Source organism: Tachypleus tridentatus, chromosome 8 (assembly GCF_004210375.1).
Source record: "Tachypleus tridentatus isolate NWPU-2018 chromosome 8, ASM421037v1, whole genome shotgun sequence".
Lineage (NCBI taxonomy): Eukaryota > Metazoa > Arthropoda > Merostomata > Xiphosura > Limulidae > Tachypleus > Tachypleus tridentatus.
In genome coordinates, this window is record NC_134832.1 from 98,528,811 (window position 1) to 98,533,647 (window position 4,837).

The window sequence follows — 4,837 nt, forward strand, 5'->3', positions numbered from 1 at the left end:
TTAGGCAGAGCATAGATAACCCTTTATGTAGCTTTGTGCTTAATTCCAAACAAACTGACGGATTTTAGTGATTCGCCTCCAATGGAAAATTGTATTACCACACAGAAATAGAAATCCGGTAAACTTTCTAACTACTAATTTTCCTCTTTTTTTCAATAAAATTGTTGTGCTGCAGTCATGTTTCAACTACTAACATATTTTTTGTGTAATAAAAACTTGACAGAACCAACGATTTCAATTTATTTTCAAAAGTACTTATCATCTCTAGCATAAACAGCTTTTCTGACAATAATACGAATGTGCTGATGTAAACGAAACACTCAACTGCATTCTGACCTTGTCGTTGTTAAGAGCATAGAGATAAGTGCTGCCACCTGTAGTTAGGAATAACTCAAGGAGAACATTATTCATGACAGGAACAGGAAGTATTGTGATGTCACACTTTGTATTTTTTTTATACATGTGTACTCAATGAATAAACACATATCAACAGGTTATGGGCCCAAGAATGCTCTAATAGTGCTTAAACAGATGAAACTGTTTTAAAATTGTTAGTACAAGTAATCCAGGAGATACTGAGGATTACTGTAGAACAGTTTTGGATGACAATTTTTTGTTGGATGGCACAGGGTTCACATGGATACTTTATCACAAACGCTGGATGATTCGTTTCCTTTGTCTAGAAGTCATTGTGAAATACCAAGATAAACTGTAAGTAAAATATTGATTGACACTCTATTTTCTCAAGTCATATAAAGGGAAAAATGGATCTAAATCAAAGAAAGGAATATTACAGTTGTGGTTGAAATAGTTTGACAATGGAAGATAAAATATCAATTGATAAGTTGGAAGAAAATAATTGGAGCACATGGAAATTTCAAATGGAACATTTATTGAGAGGAAAAGGCCTATATGATCATGTGACTGAAACAGAGTATTGGCAGAGACAGCCAATGATCAAACAAGGTCAGATTTCAACAGGAAAAGGGAAAGAACATTTTCAATAACTGTTCTGAATATTCAAGGTGCACAACTCTAACTTGTCACCTCATGCACAACTCCTAAGGAAGCATGGAATGTACTGCGTGCTCACTTTAATAGGAACACACTAGCCAATAAACTATTTCTGAAAAAGAAGTATTTTCGATGTGAGATGAAAAAAAGCATGACGGTCCAGGAACATTTGAAACAAATGAAGGAATTAACGGATCAGCTTGCTGCGGTTGGGACGGAAATAGTAGAAGAAAATCAGATTGTTACCTTACTTGGTAGTCTGCCAGCTAGCTATGATACACTTGTAACAGCCCTGGAAACCAAAATTGATGATATTTCATTAGAATTTGTGCAACAGGCACTGATTAATGAAGAATAAAAAGACCACATCGAATGAAACATCATCAACTGCATTAGCCACTCGTAGCAACTTCAAACCACATGAAACACAAGAAACAAAGAAAAGGGGTAACAGCTTCAAGTGTTACAAGTGTGGCAGAGAGGGACATATAAAACGCAATTGTCCAACACTGAAGGAAATGGTCCACAAAGCTAAGAATGTCGATATTAATGTGGCGGAAGATTATACTGATGGAAACAATGGTGTTGCCTTTGTAACAAACCAGGATAAAGGAATGGGAAATGGTTGGTGGATTCTGATGCGTCTAGGCATATGACACACCAGAGGAACATATTATCAAATTATCACAAGTTTAGCGCACATCAGCAAGTTAGGATTGGTGATAGAAGAACTGTTTAAGCTCTTGGAGTTGGAAAGTGTAAACTAGAAATGACATTTGAAGTCAGTATTTCAAAGCATGTCACAATGCAGAGTGTCCTTCATATACCAAAATTAGATAGCAATCTATTTTCAGTAGGAGCTGCTATTGAAAAAGGAAATATTGTGTAGTTTGGAGTTAATCGCTGTTACATCCGAGGTAAATCAGGACAACTCCATGGCATGGGTACAAGAAAGAATGATGGTCTATACCAACTGGACTGTAAGACCAGTGTTATTGAGAATGCCTCAGTAGCCTCAAACAGCAGCATGAATGACTTGGACATATGGCATCAACGACTAGGGCATGTCAGTGTTTCACAGTTACAGAAGCTTATCAGGAGTGGAAATGTAAATGGAATCAAATTCCAGAAGTCTGATGAAGCCAGTTTCTGTGAGGGATGCACTGAAGGTAAAATGCACAGGAAGCCATTTAAGTCAGTGGAAGAAATTATATCAAAGGGAAGACTGCAACTGGTACACAGTGATGTCTGTGGTTCTATGCAACCTCCATCTATTGGAGGTAGCAAGTACTTTGTTATATTTATTAATGATTACTCAAGATGCTGCAGAGTGTATTTCTTGAAACAGAAGTCAGAAGTCTTTGAGAAATTCAAGGAATTTGAGAAATTGTACTCAAATGAATCTGTGCACAAAAACCCTACGCACAGATAATGGCGGAGAATATAAGTCAAATGAGTTCCAGAAATATTTGAAGTCAAGAAGCATTCATCATGAGATGTCAGTAGCATATTGTTCAGAACAAAATGATGTTGCTGCTAGAAGGAACAGAACTCTTGTGGAATCAGCAAGAAGCATGCTGTCACATGCTAAGTTACCAAGAATGTACTGGGCGGAAGCTGTAGCTACTGCAGCGTATGTGGGTAACAGAGTATCCACATCGGCAATAAAAGATGGTAGTACGCCATATGAGAGATGGTATGGGAAGAAGCCAGATGTAGAACACATGAAAGTGTTCGGATGTCTTGCATATGCACATGTGCCAGATGCGTCAAGACAGAAATTAGACATGAAGTCTATGAAGGTACGTTTCATTGGATATGATAACTGCACCAAGGGATATCGACTGTATGATGAAAAATCCAGGAAGATTTTCATACGCCGAGATGTTATCTTTAATGAAACAGAATTTGATCAAGAGCCTGTGACAAATGAGTATATCTCATCAAGTGAACAGATAGTGGACCAAGAAACAAAAGTTAAAGCTGAAGGACCAGCAAGAAACAGGAAATCCCCCATTCGCTATGGATATGATGAGTATGCTGATATGGCAGCAGCAAATGAATCAATTTTTCACACTGCAAACTTATGCAGTATGTTAAAGCCAAGCACATTAAGTGAAGCAATGTCAAGTGACAATGCAAAGGAGTGGAAGTCAGCCACAGATCTGGAATTTGAGTTTTTACAAGAAAATGACACCTGGCATCTGGTGGAATTACCAGTTGGAAGAAAACCTATAGGTTGTAAGTGGGTATTCAAAGTTAAGTATGGAAATACTGGAAATGTAGAGAGGTTCAAGAGTAGGCTGGTGGCCAAAGGTTACTCGCAGAATTATGGTCTGGATTACGAGGAAATCTTCTCCCAGTGGTGCGCTATGCATCAATTCGCTCCTTGATTGCATTTGCTGTGCAGAACAAGTTGAAAATTCACCAGATGGATGTCATAACTGCATTTTTGAATGGAAATTTGGATGAAGAGATATGCATGGAACAACCAGAAGGCTACGCTGTTCCAGGGAAGGAAAACCTTGTGTGTAAACTGAAAAAATCACTGTATGGATTAAAACAGTCACCACGCTGTTGGAACAAATCATTTAATGAACAGATGATGGAACTGGAATTTGTTTAGAGTTCAGCAGATCTATGTGTTTACATACGGAAGGGTGAAAATGTAGCAATAGTTGCGGTATATGTGGATGATATTATTTTGGTTGCTGATAGTGATGATGAAATAATCACTATAAAGAAGCACTAAAGGAAATTTTCCGCATGAAAGATCTTGGAAAGCTCCATTACATCTTTGGACTCAGTGTTGTTCAGGATGAAAAGAATGGCTGCGCCTGGTTAAATCAAAGACAGTATATCCAAACTATGCTGGTGAAATTTGGAATGACTGAGTGTAAGGCAGTTGCAACTCCATCAGATGTAAACGTGAAACTGCAAAAGGATGATGGTGTTAGCACTCAGGTTGACCGCAGTTTGTACCAGTCGTTGGTAGGCAGCCTTCTGTATGCTGCAATGGGAACAAGACCAGATATTGCATATGCAGTGGGAGTAATATCGAAATATTGTGCTCAGCCCAACACAGCACATTTGACAACAGCAAAGAGAATCCGACGTTACTTGAAAGGAACAGCTGATCTTAGTCTTAAGTTTGAAAAGGTACCAGGAGACGTCATTACTGGTTACTCAGATGCAGATTTTGCTGGAGACCTGGGTGATAGGAAGTCCACATCAGGAAATATTTTCATTCAAGCAGGAGCAGCTGTAAGTTGGATTAGCAAAAAGCAATCCACGGTGGCCCTGTCTACCTCAGAGGCAGAGTATATAGCCTTGAGTCTTGCAGAACAGGAAACAGTAAGGTTGAGAAGAATACTATAAGAAATAGGTTCCGAAGTTGATGATCCTGTTCGTATCATGAAAGATAACCAAGGAACAATCGCAATGGCACAGAATCCAGTGGGTCATGCAAAAACAAAACACATTGATATTCGTTACCACTTCATTCGCCAATATGTGCAGAACGGATCAGTAAAACTGGAATATTGTCCCACAAACAGTATGACTGCTGACATTCTTATAAAGCCACTTGCTAGAAATGCATTTGAAAGGTTTAGAGATAATGTTGGATTGGCACCAATGGATAAATGAACCAGATAAAGTGACGATTATTATAACATATTGAAAGTAATTGTAAAACATTTAAAATAACTGTAAGATTATTGACAGTAATTGTAAGTTTGTGTAAAACTTAAAATTAAGTGGAAGTGTTAAGAATATTGAGATAAGTGCTGTCACCTGTAGTTAGGAATAACTCAAGGAGAAC

The 4,837-nt window shown here is 38.0% G+C and overlaps 1 pseudogene; it reads left to right on the forward strand.

Moving 5' to 3' along the window:
- Positions 1–3,780: 3,780 nt before the first annotated feature.
- Positions 3,781–4,392, forward strand: LOC143223970 (uncharacterized; annotated as a pseudogene).
- The last annotated feature ends 445 nt before the right edge of the window (positions 4,393–4,837 follow it).